Below are 27363 nucleotides of genomic sequence, written 5' to 3'. Positions count from 1 at the left end.
AAAAATAGGAGTGCAAAAATTCTTCTCTGGAAGAGCATTATTTGGGGGCAGATACACTGATTAGCTCTGTAGAGTGATTCCTAGGAAATTAAAACCATCACTAACCTGTTATATGGAAGTCTATCAGGGAAATTCGTTTCACAGAAGGAGAAGAGAGGAAAATGTACATAATAAGGAAAAGAGGAGAACTAAAGAGGAATAAAATTCAATGACCTCAACTGTCATATATTTATGTAGCTGTGCCTTAATATATACCAGCATGTATATGATAATTGTATCTGGAGGAAGTCGTTACTGGTCATTTATATTCTCTTTTTTCTTTTTTTACATTATTTAAAGATTCCTAAAATAAGTATTTTTACTTTTGAAATAAAAGATTATTGACTTATTCATTCAGCACATGTATGTTGGACATTTACTAAGGGCACTTTTCAAAGCACTGAGAATAAAACCATGAACAAGACAGAGAAAGTCCCTGTTTTCAAGGAGCTTGCATTCTAGAAGAAGGTGTAGGAAAAAGAAACTAAAAATAAGTAAGGCCATCAGCTAGTGAGAAGTACTAACTGATATACTAAACATTGAGTCAGGGTCAGGAAAGGCCCTTTTCAATGACAAGGAATTGTCCAGGTGAAGATATGGAAGGCAGTGGAAGCTGCTAATGCAAAGTCTTGACAGTGGAAAAGTCTTTGAAATGTTACAGAAATAGAACAAAGACCAGTGTGAAGTGTGATGACTGAGGAAGACAGGTGTTTAAGATGGGAAGGATAGTTAATGCAGGGCCCCAATTATGTAAGACCTTAGAGTCCAGGATGATGAATCTAGATTTTATTCTCCAAGGTACTGATAGCAAATTTATTATAAGCATATCCCAATTTTACTAAGTATTCTTCTGAAATACAATTTTAATGGCTTCACATTATTCTGTCATATGGATGTGCTGAGATTCAATTAATCATTCCCTTATTATTGGACATTTAGGTTATAAGACTTGGCCAAAATCCAACTTGAATCAATTAGCGAAACAGAATGGATCCACCTCTTTACTGCTTCAATCAAATGCCAGTTAGTAGCAATTAGTATTTACTGAAGATGATATATGACACTGGAAATTATAATCAGGTAAGAAATGTACATTATTTTTCCCTGATATAACTTATTTTGACATGTGTGGCAAAAGAGTAGATGCTTAAATTAATATCATGGCGTGCTTTCAGTGATCTCTGGAGAGCTCTTACAAATCTAATAAGTGGATAGGATTGCATAAAAAGTGGCAATTTTAAAAGGTTTTTATTTGAAATAAACAGAATATTCATATCATAAAAGACATTTAAAAGGTATAAAAGTAAACGTAGCATATACATTTTTTAAAAGAATAGAGAATATTTTTATAGTGGGACCAACCAGCCTTTTAGAGGAGAAATAATGTTACTATGGCATGTGTCCACTGTGGTCAGGGACCCTGTCCTACCTACCCTGTCTAGAGTTCTAAGTTTGGAACTGCATCTGCAGTATTTGCCTGTTTAGTGCCATTACCCCTTGATAATTGGGTGAAGCCTATGGATCCCTTCTCAGAATACTGATTTTAGCTGAAGAAAATTAAATGCACAGGACTATAAAGAAAACCATAGCCCATGAACTCAGATGAAGGCCTGGATTATCAGCTCAGCTCTCCATGGGCCAATTTCTAGGTTTTAGTGCAAGACCTCTCTGACCCTTGGCTCAGGTGCAGTGTAAAGTAAACAAAATAGAGTGTGTTTATAACAATTCTGTGTGCATGCACATGTTTGTAAAATTTAGTTTCTCAGGCTACAAGAGCCTGGATATAAAGTCAGTGGACAAGCAAATTAAAAAAAAATTCCTGGGGTGCCTGGGTGGCTCAGTTGGTTGAGCGGCTAACTTTGGCTCAGGTCACCATCTCACGGTTGATGAGTTTGAGCCCCATTGCACTGACATCAGGGAGCCTGCTTTGGATTCTCTGCCTCCCTCTCTCTCTGCCCCTCCCCCACTCTCTCTCTCTCAAAAATAAACACTAAAATTTTGTTTTTTAACTCCTTATTTGATATCTGGGCCCCAGGAATGCCAGCCCTATACAGTGACTCCTTTGCTTTGGTTCAGTGGTTAATGATATAGGGCAGAGAAAGTCCCTATATTTTCTTACAGGCTATCATCTTCTGGATCCTGTATGACTTGGGAGGTAGTACTCAATGGACTGTCATGTCAGCCATCCAAGGATGCTGCTGGTTATGAAGACAGCTAATTTCCATTTTGGTCACTGTAGATACTGAATTCCTACAGCAGCACTTGCTTAACTGGCCCTGTGGCTAGCCGCCCCTGAGTCCTGCTGGGATGGAGCCTCTAGCATGGTTCACACACCATTCCTTCAACAGAAGTATTGTGTCCTTGCCCCCATTTCCATTCTTCTTAAAATATTACCCTACTTAGACCTAGATCCCAACTCCGGACCTATCTTGCCATTGACATGAGCCTTTCCATTTGTTTGCTTCATTTTGTTGTCTGGAGTTTTGTTGTTCTAGCACCTTCTTAGACTAGTAAGCAATGTCTTCTATTCTACCCGACTTTCCGTAGAACTCCACAGTCTCTCCCAGTAACCAATTTTTATTCCTACATCCTATGGTTATTCGTTGGCTTTCTTTTTCTTTCAAAATTAAAGCAGCAAACTGATTTAAACTAATTTTTAGATTCAAAACTAATTTTTGTGTCCATGTAGTTTGAGTTCTATAATTTTCCTTGCAACTTTACTGCACATAATATGATGACCTTCTGCTTTATATGCCAGTCTGCCCACAACCTCATTTCTACTATACTTATGTGTATATGCATGTTAATGAGTAGAGAGATGCCTGTTGGTATCTTTTTGTGAGCATCTGCTATGGAGTTTAAACACTGGAAGAAATAAGAGTGTTTTTTAAGAACTTTTCCTTTGTTGCTATATGGAAGATTAGAAGGAAGATATGCACAACTTTTTCTAGCTAATTATCTCTCTCCGAGAGTGCCTCTGGGCATGTACATGGGAACCATGTATAAGTGTGCTTTATAATCATTCTTATTGGGAAGTGGGTGAGAGAGAAAACTAATGGAGGAACAAAGATTTGGATATAGAATAATACGGAGAAAGCAGCAAGGTCATGGAGTCAGATGGTCCTGAGATCTCCTCCTCCATCGGCTACCTGCTGTGTGACCTCAGACAGTTACTCAGGGTTTCAGTTTTCTCATCTGTAAACAAAGAAAACTTATGATTTGTTAAAATAAAAAACAAATGAAGGCTAGCCTTGAAAATTCCCTGAACACACAAAACCAGTTGAATCATACAAACAAAGCTTAATTTAGCTTATTTTGCAAGAGTAACTTGACCTGGGTCAGTTCTTGCTTATGCCTCTGAAAATCACAAGCAAAACTTAAACTTTCCCAAGGTTCATGTGAGATAACAACTGACCAATTTCCTATTATTCAAGAGAATTCTAATATTACAACCAATCACTGTGAGGAATAAACCATGCTTTCTCACTATAGAAGGTGGTTTATAACAATATACACCTGAGCCTGATTCCATGTTTTGGTTTGAGTGTCCCCAGTTGGCAAACTGCCTTCTTCTGTATGTCCATAATACATTTTTTACTAATTAGTATTTCAGTGATTCATTGGTTTTCCTTGGCTATTTCTAAGCCTTAGATTATTTGAGGATTAAATGCCTGGAGCAGTGTAGGGGATCGATATATGTGATCAATAAATTTCCTTTCCTTACCTTAGTCAGCAAGTGTTGCTTCTAAGACCTTTAATGCTTAGCAATCAAACTTAAAGGTCCAAGAAATATCAACTTTTATTGAGTATTTTATATCTAGGACATGCTTGTCTCAGTTCTTTACTATCTATAGGAATCTATGGGACAGGTATTTTTTTTCTAAGTTTATTCATTTATTTTGAGGGAGCAGGGGCAGACAGATAGAGTATGGCAGAAGCAGCAGAAAGGGAGAACACCAAGCAGGCTCCATGCTGTCAGTGAAGAGCCCAATGCAGGGCTCAAACCCACAAACCATGAGATCGTGACCTGAGCCAAAATCAAGACTCAGACGCTTAACCAACTGAGCCACCCGGGTGCCCCTGGGACAGATATTTTTGTTATTTGTGCTTTCCTTGCGACTAAGCTGAGGCTCAGATACTAACATGCTGATGATTCTAGAACTCCTAGGCTGAACTGGGATTTGAGGCCTGACAGACTGGCTCCAGATCCCATGCATTCACTGCACAGGCCAAAACACCTCTTATAAATGGTTAGGCATGATGCAGAAATCAGAGAAATTTTCCTGCCAGTCCAATTTTTGGGAATTGAGAAGGAATAAAATGGTCTTTCTCAAAGAAGAAGGGGGTAGCGAGTCAGTATCATACCAGAATCAGTGCTGTTTGTAAAAGACTCTGGGTATTCACTCTGTAATGCTTGAACAATGAGCTAGCCGGATCTCAGGGCACTTCTCATTATCTCAGCTAATGGAGGCACCAAGCTAGTCTTCCACAGAATTAGTGGCTCCCTCCACCTGCCCTGTAACAACCACAGACTTTGTTTCCCAGCTGTCCTCCCCTCAAAGGTACAAGGTGCCTGGCTTCCTCAGACACTCTGTGAGCAAGCAGCACCCTCTCATAGAGACTGTCTATGTCAAACAGCCTGCTTATTTCCCCCTGAGCAGATCCCTTCTTCAGAGTTACCCTATATGAGGAGTCTGACAGGTGGGAGGGGGTTTCTTCTAGTAATAGAACGGATCTCACACTCCATAGGATGATGTGAAGTTTAGGACTGTCTGCATTCGGTGCTTGACTAACTCTGACCACAAAGGTTCTCCCTTACCACACACATGGAATTTCTCCCATCTCCATGCATGACAGGTGACAGTCCTGGCAAGAAAGTTTATCAGCAATATAAGGGAACAGGAGACTTCTTTGCAGCCCCTGAGTGGCATAAATGAAGTACTTATGCCTGCAGGATGATGATGACAACAATGACAAAACCTCACATTTGTACATCATCCCATGGTTTAAAAAGCATTTTTAAATTTATTATCACATTTTTTCTTCAGGAAATGGAATATAAGTTATTCGCATATGACAGTTGAGGAAACTGAGGCACTGAGAAATAGAGACTTTTCCAAGTTTGACTCCGAGTAAATCCGAGAATAAGTGCTGAAGTCAAAGTCTTCGGATGGTTTTACACCACGGTGCTTAAGAAATATCAGGTAATTAATTCAAAACTGTTACTTCTAAATACCAGTTTGGAGACTGTTCTCAGATGAGTAAGAATCCTTTGTGCAAGGAATAATAATATTAGCTAAATATAACCAAGCTACATATAAATTGTAACTAGTCAGGGCAACTTGACAGTTTCTACTCTGTATGTTTCCTTCCTGTAGGCAGGAAGTATGCAGGTTCAGCTGAGCTGAGAAACCTTTCCATTTAGAGTGTGTTTGGATCCTGGTTGGAATAATTCTGCTATCAGCATGCTGCTTCTTTCCTGGCAGATTGACTCCGATTCTTTATTTGCCAAGATAATCTGATAAGCCATCCAATTAAGTGAAAGGAACAAGGGTGATCCTATTTTTCTCCCTAAGTCAATGTTGTTCTATTACTCATTGCTTTTCATTTTTGTAGTCATTGTAAAATTGTTATCTCTAAGTGGACCTTTTACAGGTACATATCTTCTCAGCCACACTCCCCATCTTGGCACAAAAAGACTGCATATACAAACTGAACATGAGGCTAATGTCAATGTTGTAGACAATAGCCCTATAAGGACTTAAACAGTTGGCAGGGCCCTTCTTCTTTGGGTCATTTTCTTGAGTATTCATAGACTTTTTGTCAGTCCTGAAATCCCTGCCAGAAACTGCTAAACCTAGGTCTGAGTGGTATTGATCCCTTATACATTTACTTTTTTATTGGGCATCAGTAAAGACCATTGTCTTAATTAAGATTCATCACCAAGAATTCAGTATGATACCATTTAACTTTTGCTTTTAGCACATATAAATAATAACTCTTCAAACAGATAAATACGCATAAGAGGTCACCACTTTTCATAGGGAAAAGAGGTCAATAAAAGAATGATGCATATCTAATATAGATTAGTTTACCTTGAAAAATCCCTGATGGTATTTTTTTTTTTTTTTTTTTTTTGCTATCAGCAAAATACTGGACAATCTTGGATACTGAACAGAAAACAGCAAAAATGCTTTATTCAGTAACTATTATTCTTTGGTTTACTGCTTTATACATAACAATATGTATATTGTTATACACATTTTATTTACATTGATATATGTCAGTATATTTTACTTGTGTTGAAGCTGCTTGTGATTTGGACTATCATAAACAGGATGTTGTCAAAATATTGTATAACTGGGGCCTGTGTTCTACTCATGATCCATCCACCTGTGTTTTGAAATAAATCACAGGAATCCCAGATTATCATTTTTTTAAGGGAAATAATGAAATATCAGAACAATACATTTTCAGTTAAGTTTTTTTTTTCTACATTTGGTACACAGAGAAGTTATTCCCCGCCCCCCCCCCGGGTGACATATATCCCAGATTATTTATAAATTCTCAAATTCTAGTATTATGAAACTCATGTTTTAACAAATTGATAGTCCAGTAAATATAAAATGAAGGACTGGTTTCTAATAACGAGTTTTTCATGTAGCCTTCTAATGTCAAAAGCTTTAATATTGATATCTCCAAGTGTTTTTTTAAGATAAAATTATTAGTCATATTTATTAGGCTTTCCTTGGTAAAGAGGATGTATAACTGAATTCTAGTAAAGCAGTATACTATGATTTGAACTCTATTTTGTATTCTGTTCTTCATAAATCTAATGTACAGCCAGCTCCCAGTCACCCTTAGAGCTAACCACCTGGTATCAGATGCAAATGCTTACCTAGATATTATGATCTAATTTTGGTGATGCAAAACCTTGTATAGATAAATGAAAATAGCTTCTATCTGTGCACTCCATTTAATTCTGCATATATCAATTTTTGTTTTCTGTTTGTTTTTGTTTTGTTTTGTTTTAAGATTTGAATTAAGTGGTCCTGTTTAGGGATCATTGTGAACTGGCTTAGTCAGAATGGGGGAATTTCCTTAAAGACAGAATTCTAAAAGCATCCTCTTTCACTTTTTTGCACTCCTTTTTCCAAAGAACCCTTCTCCAACTAATTTTCAAATGCTAAAATTCTATCACTGGTGCTTTATTGCTTTAACCTCTGTTAAATGTAAATTCCCTTTGGCAGAATAATAATTAAAGTGATTAGTGTTGATAGGCTCCTCAGAGTAGTTCTCCAGAAAGGTTTTCAGGAGGGGAAGAGAGAAAATATAACTCAAGGAATAAAATAAATGTAGAATGAAAACAGACTTCACTCACATCACTTTTTCCCTAGGGTCAGCTCTAGAAACTAAGAAGGGCTACATTAATATTTGGTAGTATATAGGGGAGCTTATTACTACTGAATCGTGAGCCAAAGGATAGTTCCCTACCATAGTGGTGTAATCATGCAATGGATTTGCTGACCTACTGGATTGCAAACTACCTGCTTGTAATACAGAACAGTATAGTAACCTGAACAAACACATATGTTTAGAACCTCAGAAAACATTCATTTCAGAAGTGGAAGTGAAACAAAGGAAAATACGTTGACACTGGGCTAATTTTGAACACACACACACAGAATCATCAATAAACATTATTCTAAATGTTACTAACCTAAACTGCAAGAGGACATTTCAGTTTGTTATATATCTCTAATGAGACATTTTTATTAAGGTTTTAATTTTAATTCCAGTATACTTAACATACAGTATTATATTAATTTCATGTGTACAATATAGTGATTCAACAGTGCTATTATTCAGTGCCCATCATGATAAGTGTACTCTTTAATCCCCATCACCTATTTCACCCATCCCCTCCCCTACTTGCCCTCTGGTAAGTATCACTTTATTCTCTAAAGTTAAGACTCTGTTTCTAGGTTTGTCTCTCTCTCTCTCTCTCTCTCTTTCTCTTCCCTTTGTTCTTTTGTTTTGTTTAAATTCCACATAGGAGTGAAATCAGATGGTATTTGTCTTTCTCTGACATTTCATTTAGCATAAGGCTCTCTAGCTCCATACATGTTATTGCAAATGGCAAGGTTTCATTCATTTCTATGACTAATATTCCACTGTATACAAATACACTACATCTTCTTTATCCATTCATTAGCCAATGGACACTTGGGCTGTTTCCATAATTTGGTTCTTGTAGATAATGCTTCTATTTTCATTGGGGTGCATATATCCTTTTGATTTAGTATTTTTGTATTCTTTGGGTAAATACCTAGCAGTGCAATTGCTGGATCATAGGGTAGTTCTATTTTTAACTTTTTGAGGAACCTCCATACTGGTTTCCAGAATGGCTGCACCTGTTTGCATTCCCACCAACAGTGCAAGAGGGTTCCCCTTTCTCCACGTCCTCACCTGTTGATTTTGTGTTGTTGATTTTAGACATTCTGACAAATGTGAGGTGATATTTCATTATAGTTTTGATTTGCATTCCCCTGATGATAAGTTACATTGAGCATCTTTTCATGTGTCTGTTGGCCATCTGTATATTTTCTTTGGAGAAATGTCTGTTCATGTCTCCTGCCCATTTTTTAAATGGATTGAGCAGTATTAGTATATATATTTGGGATATTAATCTTTTATCAAATATGTCATTTGCAAATATCTTCTCCCATTCTGTAGGTTGCTTTTTAGATTTGTTGATTGTTTCCTTTGATGTGCAGAAGCTTTTTATTTTGGTGTAGTCCCAATAGTTTATTTTTGATCTTGTTTCTCTTGTCTCAGGGGACTTGTCTAGAAAAAAAGTTGCTATGGATATGTTAGAGAAATTATTGCCTGTGCTCTTTTCTAGGATGTGTATGGTTTCAGATCTCACATTTAGGTGTTTAATCCATTTTGAATTTATTTGTGTGTGCAATCTAAGAAACTGATCAAGTTTCATTCTTCTGCATGCAGCTGCCCAGGATTCCTAACACCATTTGTTGAAGAGACTGTCCAAATACTAACTGGCTGTACAATAGTGGGTTAATTTCCGTTTTTCTATTTTGTTGTATTGATCCATGTGTCTATTTTTATGCCAGTACCATATCATTTTGATTACTACATATTTATAAATATAACTTGATGTCTGGAATTGTGATACCTACAGTTTTGTTTTTCAAGATTGCTTTGGCTATTCAGGATCTTTTGTGGTTCTATACAAATTTAAGATTATTGGCCCAGTTCTATGATAAATGATGTTGGTATTTTGATAGGGATTGCAATAAATCTTTAGATTTCTTTGGGTAATAAAGACATTTTAACAATACTTATTCTACCAATCTATGAGCATGGAATGTCTTTCCATTTCTTTGTGTCATCATCAAATTATTTCATCAATATTTTATAGTTTACAAAGCACAGGTCTTTCACTCCCTTGGTTAAGTTTATTCCTAGGTATTTTATTCTTTTTGGTGCAATTGTAAATGGGATTGTTTTCATATTTTCTCTTTATGCTGCTTCATTATTGGTGTACAGAAATGCAACAGATTTCTGTCTATTGATTTTGTATCCTGTAACCTTACTGAATTTATCAATTCTAATAGTTTTTGGTGGAGTCTTGAGAGTTTTCTACCTATGGTCAGAAAAGATATATGGTATGATTTTGATCTTTTTGAATTTGTTGAGATTTGTTTTGTGGCCTAATATGTGTTCTATTCTTGAGAATGTTCCATGTGCACTTGAATCTGTATTCTGTTTTAGGATGGAATGTTCTGAATATACCTGTTAGATCTATCTGGCCAATTGTGTCATTCAGAGCCACTGTTTCCTTGTTGATTTTCTGCTTGAATGATCCACCCATTAATGTAAGTGGAATGTTAAGATCCCTTACTATTACTGCATTACTATCAATTACTTCCTTATGTTGTTATTAGCTGCTTTATGTATTTAGGTGCCAGCATGTTGGGTGTATAAATATTTACAATAGTTATATTTTGATTGTCCCTTTTATTAATATATAGTGTCCTTTTTTTTTTTTTCTCTTGTTATAGTCTTTGTTTTAAAGTCTATTTGTGCAAGGGGCACTTGGGTGGCTCAGTTAGTTGAGCATCTGACTTGATTTCAGCTCAGGTCATAATCTCACAGTCATGGGACTGAGCCCTACATCAGGCTCTGAGCTGAGTGTGGAGCCTGCTGAGGATTCTCTCTCTCTCTCTCTCTCTCTCTCTCTCTCTCCCCCCCCCCCTTTCATGCTTTCTCTGTCTCTCTCAAAAGTTTATGTGTGTGATGTAAGTATTGCTACCTCAGCTTTCTTTTCATTTCCATTTGCATGAATAATGCTTTTCCATCCCTTCACTTTCAACCTGTATGTCTATTGGTCTAAAATGAGTCACTTGTAGGCAGCAAAAATGGGTCTTGTTTTTTAATCCACTCTGTCACCCTTTGTCTTTTGATTGGAGCATTTAGTTTACTTACATCAAAGTAATTATTTGACAAGTTTGCACTTCATTGCCCATTTGTTACTTGTTTTATGGTTGTTTTTGTAGCTCTTTTCTGTTCCTGTCTTCTCTTGCTCTCTTTCTTGTATTTTGCTGGCTTTCTTTGGTCATATATTCCTTTCTCTTCATTCTTTGCATATCTATTACTGGTTTTTGATTTGTGGTTACCAGTAGGTTTATATATCCCATCTTCTATTTGTAGCAGTCTATATTAAGTTGACAGTCACTTAAGTGAACCCATTCTTTACTACCCCTCCCCTACATTTTAGGTATATGGTGTCATATTTTTATCGCTTGTGAATCCCTTGACTGATTTTTATAGTTATGCTTAGTTTTACTGATTTTGTGCTTCTTATTTTTCATACTCTCATTTATTGTCTTCCTGCTCAAAGAATCATCATTACTATTTCTTTTAAGGCTGGTTTAGGGGTGATGAATTTCTTGAACTTTTGTTTGTCTTAGAAACTATCTCTCCTTCTATATGAATGGCAGCCTTGCTGAGTAGAGTCTTCTAGCTGCAGGTTTTTTTCTTTCTATACTTGGAATATATCATGCCACTCTCTCCCGGCCTGCTATGTTTCTGCTGAGAAAGCAGCTGATGGCCTTATGGGATTTCCCTTGTATATAACTGTCTTCTTTTCTCTTGCTGCTTTTAAAATTCTCTCTTTATCACTACCTTTTCCCATTTTAATTACTATGTGGCTTGGAGTGGACCTCCTTGGGTTGATTTTGTTGGGGCTTGTTAGTCCTCCTGGATCTGAAGTTCTGTTTCCTTTCCCAGATTTGGGAAGTTTTCAGTTATTTATTCAAATAAATTTTCTGACCCTTTTTCTTTATATTCTGCTTCTGGTTTCCTATAATGCAAATGTTATTATGCGTAATGGTGTCAATGAATTTTCTAGTCTATTTTCATTTTTTTAATTTTCTCTCCTGTTCAGCTTGATTGCTCTCCATTCCTTAGTCTTCCAGCTAACTGATCTATTCTGCTTCCTCTGGCCTACTATTTATTCCATCTAATGTATTTATTTTATTTTATTTAAAAAAAAATTTTTTTAACGTTTATTTATTTTTGAGACAGAGAGAGAGCATGAACAGGGGAGGGTCAGAGAGAGGGAGACACAGAATCTGAAACAGCCTCCAGGTTCTGAGCTGTCAGCACAGAGCCCGACGCGGGGCTTGAACTCACGGACCGCGAGATCATGACCTGAGCCGAAGTCGGCCGCTTAACCGACTGAGCCACCCAGGCGCCCCTCCATCTAATGTGTTTTTAATTTCACTTATTATGGTCTTCATCTCTGAGTGGTTCTTTTTTTCTATTTCTTTGTTAATAGTCTCACCGATTTCCCTCACTCTTAAATCTGATGAGTGTCTTTATGACCATTACTATAAATTTTCTCAGGCATATTACTGATCATTCATTTAGCTCTCTTGCTGTGATTTTGTCTTCTTACTACATTTGGGACATATTCCTGTGTGTCTTCATTTTGTCAAGTCTGTTTCTTTGTCTGTTTCTATATGTTTGGAAAGTCAACTATACCTCCTGCTCTTGAGAGTAGTGGCCTTAAGAAGAGGAGGTTCTATAGTGCGCTGCAATGCAATGTCCCCTATTCAGCAGAACCTGGCATTGTGGGTATCTCCTATGTGTTCCCCATGTGCCCTATTGTTGTGGCTGAGCTGCTTCTGCCTTTAGTCCACTCATCTGCAATGATTCTTTGCCTGTTCAGAGCAGGGTTTGATCCCTGTGTTAGTGGACCAGTCCAGGGCCTCACTGAGCTTGAGTTGAGTCAAACCAGCGATATAAAAATACTGATTCAAAGGGGCACATGCACCCCCATGTTTATAGCAGCATTTATAGCCAAATTATGGAAACAATCCAAATGTCTATCAACTGATGAATGGATAAAGATGTGGGACATCTATATCTATCTATGTATCTATCTATGTATCTATCTATGTATCTATCATCTATCTTATCTATCTATCTATCTATCTATCTATCTATCTATCTATCATCTATCTAATCTATCTACCATGGAATATTATCCAGCCATCAAAAAGAATGAAATCTTGCTACTTGCAATGGCATGGATGGAGCTAGAGTGTATAATGATAACTGAAATAAGTCCAAGAAAGACAAATACCATTTTATTTCCCTTATATGTGTAATTTAAGAAACAAAACAGATGAACATAGGGAAAGGAAAACAAGAGAGAGGCAAACCATGAGAGGCTCTTAACTATCGAGAACAAACTGAGGGTTGCTAGAGAGGAGATAGGTGAAGGATGGGCTAAATGAGTATTAAGGAGGGCACTTGTGGTCAGAACTGGGTGTTATATGTAAATGACGAACCACTAAATTCTACTCCTGAAACAAATATTACACTATATGTTAACTAGAATTTGAAAAAACTTGAAACCAACAAAAAGATGCTAGTTTAAAGAAAAATAAAAGCTTTTAATTTTGGCATAAGCCCAATGGTTTAATTTTATTTTCATTTCCCTTGCCTGAGGAGACATTTATAAAAATATTTCTGTGGCCAATGTCAAAGAAATTACTGCCTTGTTTTCTTCTAAGTTTTATGATTTCAGGTCCTTAATCCATCTTGTGTTTATTTTTGTATGGTGTAAGACAGTGGTCCAGTTTCATTCTCTTGCATGTAGCTGTCCATTTTTCTCAGCACCATTTGTTGAAGAGACTACCTTTTCCCCATTGACAAAGGAGATAAGAATATACTTAAATTGACCATGTAACAGTGGGTTTATTTCTGGGTTCTGTGTTTTTCCCATTGATCTATGAGTCTGTTTTTGTGCTAATATCATACTGTTTTGATTACCACAGTTTTGTATCTATCTTGAAATCTGGGTTTGTAATACCTCCAGCTTTGTTCTTACTCAAGATTTCTTTGGCTGTTTGGGGTCTTTGTGCTTCCACAAATTTTAAGCTTAATTTGTTCTAGTTCTATGAAAAAGTGTTGGTATTTTGTTAGGGATTGCATTAAATCTGTAAATTGTTTTAGGTAGTATGGACATTTAAAAATATTGGTTCTTCCAGTCCATGAGCATGGAATATCTTTTTCTTTGTGTCATCTTCAATTTCTTTCATCAATGTTTTATACTTTTCAGAGTATAGGTCTTTACCTCCTTGGCTAAGTTTATTCCTAGGTCTTTGTTTTTTGGTTGTTTGTTTGCTTTCAATTTAAAATGAAACATTTCCTGTTCTTGTAAAGCTGTTTTAGTGGCGACTAACTTTAAGTTTTGTTGGTAAATATAATTTAGAACACAAAGAGATACAGATTATCTTGTTGGGTAGAGTTCTTGGTTGCAGGTTTTATCCTTTCATTAGTTTTAATATATCATGCCACTCAATCTAGTCTGCAAAATTTCTATTGAGAAATTAGCTGATCTCCTTATGGAATCTCCCTTGTATGTAACTGGGTTTTTTTCTTGCTGCTTTTGAAATTCTCTTTATCACTACTTTTTGCCATTTTAATATCTGTCTTGGCATGACCTCGTTGGATTAATTTTTTGGTGGACCTTCTGTGCTTCTTGGATCTGGATGTCTGTTTCTTTCCCCAGATTAGGAAAATGTCCATCCATAAATGAATGGATACAAAAAATGTAAATTATATACAATGAAATATTACTCACCTATGAAAAAGAATGAGAATTTGTAATTTGCAACAATATGGATGGATGGATGAACCTAGAGGGTATAATGCTAAGTTAAATAAGAGAAAGACAAATATTGTATGATTCACTCATATGTGTAATTTATGAAACAAAACAAATGAACAACAAAGAAAAAGACAAACTGGTAGTTGCCAGAGGAGAGGTGTACACTTATCTTGATGAACACTGACAAATATATATAATTGTTGAATCACTACATTGTACATCTGAAATTAATAACACTGTATGTTAATTCAATAAAAAATTTAACTTAAAATTTGAAAAAAGAAAATTTTGCTCACAACTATGTTACCTTCTATATTTGCCTTTAACATCTTTTATTGTCATTTTAGTTAAATGGATAATTAAATAGGATCACAAATCATTATGAAACAACATTTAATCAAATATTCAAATAGATCATTTAATCAAATGTTCAAATAGATCAAATGTTGATCTATTTTTTACATACTTCCCCAAAACGAATTCTAAAGTGAAGTGTTTCATCCATAACCTAACTGAAATTTTCCAGAGGGCTTCTAGAAATTTAAAAAGCTTCAAAAAATATTTTTATGAAGAATTAGGCTTACTTGGTATGCTAAATTACATGAGAAGCATTGTTTACAAGTAAGCCTGTTCTCCTTATGACAAGACATAATTAGAAACATTGATTATATTCCCAAGGCTTTTCCTAGAATGTCATATATGAGAGAAACAGGCATAGACTCAGATATGATCAGATAGCTTTAAGGAACTAAGGTTGACTTTATGAAGCCTCTAAACAAATATCAGCCTGGTACCTTCCTACATAGCAGCCTGGCTAAGTTAATAAAGAACATCATTTCCTGGCAGAGTTTTTGGAAATCTTGAAAAGACAGAGATTCAGTCAGATCTATAAGTTTTGCAGGTAAAGTCTGATGTCAAGTATTTGGCTTCTGGCATCAAGAAGTTGTTAAAAGTTCAATGTAGAGATTCCTTATAAGAAGTTCCAGCAAAGAGCCTCTATGGTCAGCTGCTATTCTTGCTATGCTCTTGTAAATAATTGGGCTATGTTGTTGTTGTCATTTTTTAACTACATTTGTTTTAAATCAAATTGATGTTAACTTGACTATCTTTGTTAAAAATGAGAGTGATTATAGACAAAAAAAAAGTTTCAATAACACACCTTTGTAAATATTAGATTTTAATTCTTTTCATTATAAACTCGACTAGATCCTGATTTCTTCTAATGTCCACCAATGCCTGGCTACAACTCTCCAAACTAATATTTATTTTTTTGTTCCACCTTTCTGACTTAGAATCATTTGAGAACTAAAACTGCCCTTTTCCTGAAGCCCCTGAAAATTGAATATAAACAACTTGATGGAAACTTCTGAGAAATAACCACAATAACTCATGTATAGATAATTTTAATGCCTGTTAATCTGTGGGTCATTCAGGAAGATCAATATTTGAACTACATCTAGGAAGATCTGTCAGAGTGCCACAACCTGTCCTCAGTCTATCTGAAGAATACTCCAGCCTGACATCTAGAAATCTTCTTAACTGGCTGGTACTCTCAGAACTAAAAAACTGGCTTCTAATTTGATTCACTCACTAACCATTGTTTTCTCTTTTCTTTCTGTAGAAATGCCTTATTTAATGCCTGTTTAATTGAACCACAGGTCTAACTTTGAGATTACACCTGCATCACCACCTCCTAAAATCAGGTTTTCGGGACTAAAGGACTCTTCAATGAGGTGTAACCACCTACCAGCTCAACTTTTAATGTCTAAAAACTTCAGGGAAATTTCAGAGAAGGAAAGTACAGGGGTGGGGGACAGATCACCCCCAAGATGGGTCACTTTGGCATAAAGCTTAGTTTGAGCTAAAAGCAGTTGAGTTCCTGCAAGCTCAAGAGAAACTTTTGCCCCTCCCTTAACTACACAAAGAGTCTACATTGGGGGTCTTTTTCAGGATAAGAGTTATTACCAGAGCATCTGTATGGCAGGGCAAGACTCTAACTACCAAATATCAGCTTGTATTCTTTATTATTGCCTTGTGAATTGCATTCCTTCACTTTGAAGTCTCAAACCCCTACCTCCTTCTCCTTAGTTTAGGGTGGCATTTATTTATACCTCATTTTGCCTGACTTCTTTGGAATTTCCAAGTATGTATGGATTGTACAAAATTTTATTTTCTCCTGTCTCATGTCAATTTGATTCTTAGCACAGCTGGGAGGAACTCGAAGGGGACAGGAAATTCTTATTCTTTAACAGGTACAAAATGATTCTCCATAATGGCTCAAAGTTCATCACTTAGATTGTATCGGCATCTGGTGAAATACACTGGGACAGATACATTTTATTGACTAACCACTTTTCATTTCTTTCTCACCAACAGAAATCTCAATTTTTTAAAAAAAAATTTTTTTTCAACGTTTATTTTTTTATTTTTGGGACAGAGAGAGACAGAGCATGAACGGGGGAGGGGCAGAGGGAGAGGGAGACACAGAATCGGAAACAGGCTCCAGGCTCTGAGCCATCAGCCCAGAGCCTGATGCGGGGCTCGAACTCACCGACCGCTAGATCATGACCTGGCTGAAGTCGGACGCTTAACCGACTGCGCCACCCAGGCGCCCCTCAATTTTTTTTTAATGTTTGTTTATTTTTGAGAGACAGAGAATGAGCAGGGGAGGAGCAGAGAGAGAGAGAGGGAGACACAGAATCTGAAGCAGGCTCCAGGCTCTGAGCTGTCAGCACAGAGCCTGTCATGGGGCTCAAATTCATGAACCATGAGATCATTATCTGACCTGAAGTCAGACGCTTAACCAATGAGCCACCCAGGATCCCCAGAAATCCCAATTTTGTACAGAGGGTCAATAAACCCAGCTTCAGGATACTGACCATGGTGAGGAAAAGACACATTTTTTAAAAGTATATGTATTTAACCTGGCAATTACACTCCTAGGTATTTATCCAAGGACAATGAAAATATGAGTCCATGAGAATATGGATTGATATCAGGCATATGGATACATATATGAAGCAAGGGAATAGAATTGAGAATCCAGAAAGAACCCAGAAACCCATGGTCAATTACTTTTTGACAAAGAAGTCAAGACCACTTGGTGGGGAACAAAGAGAGATTTAGACAACTGCATGCAAAAGAATGAAATTGGAATGAAATCGGATCAACTCAAAATGGATCAATGACTTAAATGTATGAGCTAAAAGTCTTCGAAGAAAACATAGAGGTAATTCATGATCTCCTATTTGACAATGGATTGTTAGATTTAATTCCAAAAGCAAAAGCAACAAAAAACCCATATGCATAATGTGGGCTTTGTAAAAAATGTGCCTTAAAGAACATTATTAAGGAAGCAAAAAGGCAACATATAAAATGAAAGGAAATATTTTCAAATCCTAGATCAAGGTTTAGTATTCGGAATATGCAAAGAACATTTATAACTCAACAAAAAGACCAACAGCCAAATCTAAAAAATGGGAAAGGACTTGAATAGACATTTCTCCAGTTAAGAGAACCAACAAGCACACGAAAGATGTCTGCCATCGGTGGTCACTAATAAACTGTGAATCAAAACCACGAAGAGATAGCTCTTCCCCTCCATTAGGATGGGGACATGAAACAAATTAACAAGTGTTTGGTGAGGATATGGACAAGTTAGACCCCTAGTACATTAATCATGTAGCCATTGTGGAACACAGTTTCTAAAGAATGTTGAACAGTTACTGTATGTTCCAGCAGTTCTACTCCTAGGTATACGTCTGGGAGAAATGAAAGCACATGTTCCTACAGAAACTTGTACCCAAAAGCCATAGCAGTATTATTCACAATAGCTTAGAGGTGGAAATAACCCATATGTCCATCAATGAATGAATAAAAAAATTGTGGTATGTAGTGGGAAAATAACACCTAATTTAAAGGCTTACTATAAAGCTAATATTTGCAAAATGTAGATCTATAGATCAATGGAAAGATTCAACAAACCCAGCCATAAGTAGTTAATATCCATTTGGGAAAATAATATTGGCCATATCTACACTACACAAAAAAATAATAAAACATAGTTATTTGAAAAGAAACCCATAAAACTTATGAAGAGAACACACACAATTTTGTAAAATTTTGGGAGACCAAAAAATAGTAAACCTTTAAAAATTATAAATGGGTCTGTATCAAATTAAAATCTTTTTCTACTAAAAGAATACCCTCAAGAAAAGGAACTATCAATTCACAGAATAGGGAGAAATATTTGCAATATATCTGTATGACAAAATAAACAATAAGAAAGCAAGATTCAAGCAGAAAAATTAAAATTACATATGTTCACATTTGTGTCTCACATTATATTTCTATTGCACTATTTCTACATCACTTGAGAGTATACATTCAAAAAGTTTAAAAATCACCTTTTTAAAGCAGGATTTAGATTAAATGTCCACTAGTACCAGGATAAACTAGATCCAGATCCTCTTATTGGCAGAATCTGCATAAAACATCATATTCCAAATACATTCAATTTAACAACACTTTCATTATTTCAGGTAGATGTCAACTATCATTCTGTAGACTTACATGTATCTACAATGATTCAGAGAGAATTTTAATCATGCTTAAAGAGACTAAAAAAATAAAATCTCACGATCACATCGACCTACAACACAGTCACTTATAGTCTCTTTCAATAATTGTCATTGATTTTCTGGCTCCTAAGCATGTTCTTGATTTTAAACTACATATATTCCTTTGCTTCTCTAGATTTTATCTCCTATCTTTTTTTGTGTGTGGGGGGGTGGGGTAGCAGAGATAAATTTTAAATCCAGTTCATATCCATGACCCTGCCTTGCTTTCAACTTGGATTCTTTTCTCCATGGCTTTACTAGCTACAGTCCCGATCCCCACAGCCTTAGCCTTGGGACTAGGCAATTTTCATATTCTTTACCCTATGAATGTAACTATGGTAATTGAAGTAGTGAAAGGATGATGAAATATATTGCACTGTAAACCACTAATTACCAATACTTTTTGAAATATGGGACAATTTTCAGGAAATGTTCAAAACATATCAGGTTCTATAAATATCTCAGTAGAAAGACACAAACTAGAGAGAGATTCATTTATAATAAATGCATGAATAGGAGTTGTAGCTATTCTAATGAAATATCCTATTCAACTTACTATGAGAAATTGGGGCCATTTATTTCTTCCTACTTCTTTGTTCTTTAAATTCTGTATCTTGTACATCACAGAAAAGCTTCAGAGTTCTAAACACTGTATTTGTGCAATGAGAAAGGTAAAGTCTGTCTAAATGCCAGAGGGAGTGTACACTATGTTGATAAACTTAAAGTCCCTTTTAAAGTACCTAGGACTGCTCACTCTGAAAAGCAGAGTAATTTTAGAAATAGAGTAAATTAAGATAATAAAAGTATCTTTTTCTAGATCTGACTTCTATGTATAGCTGGCAAGGTACAGGATTTATAATAGGATATCCTACATACAAATGGCATTTCATTTGAATATACATTAGTTTGAGGAAATTTTCAAGAAAAAAGATTCCAAAGTATCTTTATAAAATTAAGGTATTCTTTTTACAAAAGTGATATGAAATTTCATGAATTAAACAACTTTTGAGAGGAAGTACTCTTAAAACTTACTGTTTGTTAAATGGACAGAATTTAGATTCACAGATATTTCTAATAAAATTAAGAAAATATGACTCACTAATGCCAAAACTAATTGTCTTTGAGAAACGCACAGAGAGCAATGTTTAGATACAATGAATCATTCACTGATAAAAACTATTATACAGCATAAAGAAAAAAATGTTAGAAACTCTTTATAATGACAATTACCCTTGATCATATGATTTCTCTAGTATAGAGAGCTGATAATGAAAATGGGGCACTCATTTGCTTTGCATAAAAATTGTGATTTATTGTAAGAGGGAACCATAAAATGAAATTAGAAGTGAACTAGTCAAGGCTTGATTGTAAAGTTCTAATATGGATTTATAAAATCAATCTCATTTATTACTTGAATACTTGAGTATCTTTCATGAACAAGGCATTTTGTAATGTGAATTATAAGTATTATTTCTGCCCTCAAACGCAATAGTCTAGAAAGCAATTTATAGGTAATCCTAAATAAAAGTCCTTTGAATTTCATTGAACAATTGAGCTGGGAAAGGCTGACATATTGGCAAAGATGATTCTAATAATGGTAGATAAGATGGAACAGAACATTGTCCTACTTGCCCTCCTATCCCTTTCTTGCCCTTCTCCTTTTTGCTCTGTGAAATTGGTGATCTGATCCCATAAACTGTGTTTTCAAAAATCCCTTGTCAGTTGGCTTACAATTGGGCTCTGCACATGGGAGGATGGAAAGGGGAAAGAGGGGAGGAAGCAAACTATTTGTTGTCTATCTTGGCCTTGTGCATCATCCTTTCCTGATCAAGCAGTGGTTGCATTCCCTTCAAGGCACTAGCTGCCAGTCACATGACTCTGGCCCCTCAGATTGCACATTACCATACCCCTTTGTGCCTAATGTCTACATAGTAGCTACAACCTGTCTCATCACAGCTTCCTACTCATTTTCTCAGCTTTTCTATCACCTGTGTAACAAGAAATGTACATTAAACTCCATTTTAAATATTTGGAGTATTTTCCACTTTTGTGGCTAGACCCTGAGTAGAAGAACACCATCAGAGGATTATGCCACAAAATTTTTTTTAAATGTTTATTTTTGAGAGAGTGTGAGCAGTGGTGGTGGAGTGGTGTGTGTGTGAAAGGCATCTGAAGTGGGCTCTGTGCTGACAGCAGTGAGCCTTATGTGGGGCTTGAACTGACAAATGGTGAGATCATGACCTGAGGTGAAGTCAGACACTCAACCGAGTCACCCAGGCACCCCTGAAATTCTTTACATAGGATTTTGCATATATTTCTTAAAGTGACCGTAAGAAATAGATATTATAGATTTGGCAGAAGAGGAAAGTTAAAATGGTTTAAATGTTTTCACAAGATTATACAAGAGCTAGAATTTAAATCCAGGCAATCTGACTCTAAAATTAATATTCTTGGGGCTCCTAGATGGCTCAGTCGGTTAAGCGTCCAACTTCGGCTCAGGTCATGATCTCACAGTTCATGAGTTCGAGTCCCACGTCAGGCCTTTTGCTGACAGCTGGGAGCCTGGAGCTTGTTTCAGAGTCTGTGTCTCCCTCCCTCTCTCTCTGCCCCTACCCCAGCTCATGCTCTCTTTCTCTCTCTCAAAAAAAAAATAATAACCGTTAAAAAAAATTTAATATTCTTAACCATTAGAATACTTGGTCAAATCTTATCACCTGCCATGTAGGGAATGTCTAATAGGAATGACTTTAAGGTGTCCAAAACACCAAAAGATGAACCTGGTTCACCTTCATATTAATATCCAAGGAGTAAGGCAAGGCATCATGGCTGCAATTAATTTGTATATTGTATACCAAGAGATTATTGTTCTTGGTGCTTGAATATAGCAGCTTAACAACAAAAACAAAAAAGACAAAAACCCTTGTCATCATGAGCTTAGAAACTATTAGATCTGTTAGAAGGTGAAAGATAATAGATACATGAATAATATAAACATATGATGATATTATCTAGTTCTATGATAGAAAATAAAGGAAGATGCATGAGGAATCTCAGGTTAAGTATTGGAATTTTAAGTATGAAAGTACTGCGTTAGATGCTCTCAATTATCTCCTGTCTTCTCTCTTGTCCACAACCACCTTTCAGGACCACCTCTCCTCTTTTAGAGGTGGATGAAATACAATGCCACAGAGTATGGGATATAGTTTAATGAATGGCCATCAAGGGACTGGGCATCATGACATGGAAATACAAGAGATCCCATCAAGTTATCCCCATGTCTCTGCTTCTCTAATCTCATGAGAAGCAGGAGACCTTCTATTATCTCCCCAGTGAACTACTTTGATGTAAAGTTCCTCCTTTCATCATAAAAAATATGTGCCCAGCGAATACATTTACTGAGAACCTGCTGCATTTCCCTTGGTGAACAAGTTCTCAGGTGGTAATGCATTGCATTACCTTGTTTGGTATCTCTCCTTGTTTTGTTTCCCTCACCCTTGCCCTGGGTATGTTTCTCTCAAGACAAGTATCACCATCTAAATCCTTTCTGCAGACTCTAAAGAAACTGAGTTTATTATATAATTAGAAATTTGAAGGAGGTCACTAATTAGCAATAGATTTGTGCCTCAGGTATGTCACACACACCATCTCTGATTCTATGTCAGCCTTTTACTTAGGTCCATATGAAGACTGCTGAATCTCCTCTCATTGCATTTCAGTTTGTGGCAAGAAGAAGGAAGAGGAAAGGAGAAACAGTAGTTGGATCTCCCTTTTCATCATGAAAGAACTTCCTCAGAATTGCTAACAACATAATTCCATTTACCATCTCTTCGGTTAAAACTGCCACTTGGCAAACCCTTATTCAAGAGAAACTTGTCAACTGAGTATTTGGCAACTTCAGTCTTTTCAGTAAAAGTAAAAAGTATAAGAAGGAAGCAGTCTGGGGATGTTACAGACTGACCAGGCAGTAGAGTGGGCTACATTCATTAAGAGGACTTCCAGGGGCGCCTGGGTGGCGCAGTCGGTTAAGCATCCGACTTCAGCCGGGTCACGATCTCGCGGTCCGTGAGTTCGAGCCCCGCGTCGGGCTCTGGGCTGATGGCTCAGAGCCTGGAGCCTGTCTTGGATTCTGTGTCTCCCTCTCTCTCTCTGCCCCTCCCCCGTTCATGCTCTGTCTCTCTCTGTCCCAAAAATAAATAAACGTTGAAAAAAAAAATTAAAAAAAAAAAAAAGAGGACTTCCAATAGAAGAAAATAGGGGGAATGTCACTGAAGCAATACTTGAAAATGGCTGAGATCATCTAGAATATAGTAAAGACATGATTCATCAAATTGAAATTGACCACTTATTCCCAAGGCAACTGAATCCAAGGAGGGCACTTGTTGGGATGAGCACTATGTGTTATATGTAAGTGATGAATCACAGGATTCTCCTGAAGCCAAGACTGAACTGTATGTTAACTAACTTGAGAACAAAAATAGACACCTTGTTAAAAGTTGACTTGCTCCCCACAAAATCTGAAGAAAAAGCAACTATAAAGAAAAGATGAGCTAGTTAAAAAGGACCAACAGTTTTCAGTAGCAAGGATAGAGGCTCAAAGACAATGGAATTATATCTTAAAAGTGCTAAGAAAAAATATGTCACCTAAGAATTTTGTGCCCAATTCAGCTATGATTCAAGAGTATGTATGATATAAAGACATTTCAAATGGTGGAAAAGTTTATCACTTCCACATACTTGGTGAAAGAATTAGAATATGTATCAATTATAATGAAATTGAAATCAGTGGGGAGTAGAATACAGGGAACAGTGGTATGGTCTGCCAATGACCAAATTTGGGGTGGGGATAATTGCAAAGAATCGGAAGAATATACAACATTGGATGATTACCTAATTTATTCTTCCTAACTGGAAAATTTTTGACAGTAAATGGAGTTAGTAAAAATTTTTAAATATAATTTCATAAAATATTTTCATTGACTACTTGTTTTATATTGGTAGACCTTTTTAAGTTATATCAAAAAATTATTTTAAAGTTAATATTTCTAAAATATGTATACATATCTATTTTAAGTTATAGTTTCATTTATATTCTTATTTTTTATTTACCCTTAAATAATAGGGGTGCCTGGGTGGCTCAGTTGGTTAAGCATCTGACTCTTGATTTCAGCTCAGGTCACGATCTCACCGTTCACATCCAGCCCCACATCTGGCTCTGTGCTGACAGCATGGAGCCTGCTTGAGATTCTCTCTCTCTCCTTCTCTTTCTAACCCTCCTTCCATTCATGCTTGTTCTCAAAATAAGCTTTAAAAAATTTTTAAATTAATCAATTACTCTTTGTATATATTCACATACTTTAGTATGTTTCTTAGCTGTATCTGTTTCTAAAACTATGTCAATAGACCTCTGTGAAATGTTTTTTTTCCAAATATGGTCTTGTTTTTAATTTTTATAAAGTTTACTACAATTTTCCTCAAAATTTCCTTTTATAGTCAACAAACTTGAAATTGTTAGATTCTACTGAAGATTAATGTATATTATAAAAATATTCACTCTAGATGCTTATGTCTCTTATAAGCTCAAAATAAGGTTTAACTAAACCCAGGATATTTTCAGTTATGGTCTTCTTGTTTCCAACCAGAGTTTCTTCTTTAATAAATATTTTCACAAGACAAAACTCATGAAATTAGCTGTTCTTACCTAAGGTTACTTTAAATTTTTCAATAAATATAAATTTTAAAAGATTAAAGATAGACATTGAAGGTAAAGTAAGAGGGCACAGACTATCAATTCATCCAATTAAAAGTAGAACTATCAAAAGATTGTTTCCACAGTTTGAGATATTCCAAAGCACAAATGTAGATTTTCTATATTAAATATTGTAAATAACTTGCACTTTCATTTGTTTAACTCTGTTCTTGCTTTTATAGGGATAAATTTTAGTGTGTTCCTGTTTGCAAGCTTTATTTCGATCTCAGCTAGCTAGCCTTTATATCAGATAGGAAAGCTATCAGATAGCTATCAGATAGCTAGCCTTTATATCAGATCCTTTCCTATCAGTTCATTTTTTAGATTAAAGATGTCATTTATTGTTAATACAAAGCAGTAAAAATTAGCATAGATATTTACAAAAAATACTTTTGTGCATTTAGATGGACTTAGAAAATTTTTACAAGTCAAACATTTCTGAAATGTAACAGAAAATGAAAAGCAAAGGCTACCTATGTGTGCTATTATTCTGAGTTTTTGTTTCTGTGCAATTCAACATTGGTTTTGCCATAAAATTTTTACTTTAGATACGTATGGGCAAAATTATAAACTTTGACAACTTCAAGCTTCTATTTCCATTAGCAGAAATACCAATCTTGTTTGGATATAATTACAATTTATGTGTGTAATCCCAAACCAATTCCAAGTAAGTTTCTGCTCTGTAGGTTTAATTTAGTGTGAATATTGCTTTATCATAAAGCTTTGCTTTACCAAAATTGGTTAAAATATTTGTGTCATTCATGTTAAATTTTAACTAAATTTCCAATAACATATTATTTGTTTCACTTTTAACAAAATAAAGTTCCAAGGCTGTATTTCTTCTCAATGAATAATAGAAACATTTGATGACATTAAAAATTAAAAAGGGGCGCCTGGGTGGCGCAGTCGGTTGGGCGTCCGACTTCAGCCAGGTCACGATCTCGCGGTCCGTGAGTTCGAGCCCCGCGTCGGGCTCTGGGCTGATGGCTCAGAGCCTGGAGCCTGTTTCCGATTCTGTGTCTCCCTCTCTCTCTGCCCCTCCCCCGTTCATGCTCTGTCTCTCTCTGTCCCAAAAATAAATAAACGTTGAAAAAAAAAATTAAAAAAAAAAAATAAAAAAATAAAAAATTAAAAAAAACTTTGGAAAAACTTAACTATATTTGAAGTTCTTGTACTAATAGAGTCAAGACATTAACATGTATCACTTAATTCTTCATAGTATAAAAGAAAACTAGAATCAGCAGGTCAATGAATATAGAAGAGACGTGATTATTATGAAAAGTCATGCTTTCCTGAAAGATACATAAATGCACCTTCTGCAGTTTTGAGTGTTCTTAACCAAAAATTTGAGGTAGATTAGGAGACTGTGACAGAAACTGGAAATAAAATATTTTTGAGTTTTATCATACCCATGCTATTTGTAAATACAACTCTTTATAAATGGTTAAGAAATTTAAAAATCTGGGACATACTAAATGGATGACAGGACAATAGACATAAACCAGAAATGTCCCAGGCAAACTGAATGTGCAGTCACCATGTTAAATACCACATTACACTGGTCATTTATGTATAGTGTGGTGGTATTTGGAGTACTGTGCTTTAAAAATCTGAATTTAATTTTGTAAAATGTGTATTCAGAATTATAGATTTAATCTAAAAGGTTTAGAATAATTTATCTGAAGCATGAAGAGGATTTTATAAAGCTTAATAACTATGATTATAAATTGTATATTGGGAAAATATTGGATACTTTTATTCAATAAAATGAAGCATATTATAAAATTTTGTGAATTTTGTGAATCTATAGTCATCATAATATTTAATATTATGTTACTTTTCAATGAATAAAATGACAGTGTTATTTTTAAGTATTGGTCTTCACTTTCTTTTTTTCCCCTCATGCCAAAAATGATGAACTATCATTTTTTCTCCTTGATTTCTTTTTATATAAAAGTCAGTGCATAATTATATCTCAACATAGAAACTGTAATTTAAGTTTTGAAACATCATAAAGAGGCTTGCTATGCAAATCATATCCCTTCTTGGTCTTTATCTGCTATACAACAGGATTCAAAATGAATTTTATATGACATGGGTTAAGGAATACATTGAGAAAATCTACAAAGGGTCATGGTCAACAAGCGATTTTTTTTTTTTTTAGGAGCCCTTGATACTCCCATGATCCCACGGAGAGGTGTGCAGAAGCATTGATTCTCTTGAAGCATTGAGCTCTCCATTCTTTTTTATATGACAAGCCTGGGAAATCAGCTCTATTATTGAGAATAAACACATTCCTAAATTTTGGGGCCATCTATTTTTAAAATTGTTCTGGAAACACTCATGTTTCAATACCTGGAGATCTTAAATTTGAAGGCCTATCCTTTGTTGGGGTGGTGGGGGTGGAGTACCAGTTCTATGGGAAAAAAACTTGGTTGAAGGAATCCATGGTCATAGCTAGCTACTATGCAGGCAACACAAAGTGAGCATTCAGAGTCACTTTCAGCAATTGTGCCTGTGGTACCACAAGTATCATAAAACTCATTGTGGAAAGTATCTTATTTACATACTATGACCATGATAATACGTTACACAAATGGTCATTTATGATTAACAAGTTTTACCTTATACATGACAAATTTTCTTGAGCTGTATAGACATGGCATTTTTGTAAGCATCATATGTATAAAAATAAAGTCACCTGGTGTTTAACAGTGTTAACTATTCCAACCATTCCTGAACTTAATATGAAG

The 27363-nt window shown here is 35.6% G+C and overlaps 1 long non-coding RNA gene across 3 annotated transcripts in view; it reads right to left on the bottom strand.

Annotated features, from left to right (window-relative positions):
- LOC123606802 overlaps nucleotides 1-27363 on the bottom strand; it is a 128783-nt gene that overhangs the window by 10334 nt on the left and 91086 nt on the right. The gene's annotated exons all lie outside the window — the stretch shown is intronic.

This window comes from Leopardus geoffroyi, chromosome A2 (genome assembly GCF_018350155.1).
Source record: "Leopardus geoffroyi isolate Oge1 chromosome A2, O.geoffroyi_Oge1_pat1.0, whole genome shotgun sequence".
NCBI lineage: Eukaryota > Metazoa > Chordata > Mammalia > Carnivora > Felidae > Leopardus > Leopardus geoffroyi.
Note: the sequence above shows the minus strand (reverse complement) of the source record. Positions and strands in the feature narration are given on the sequence as shown.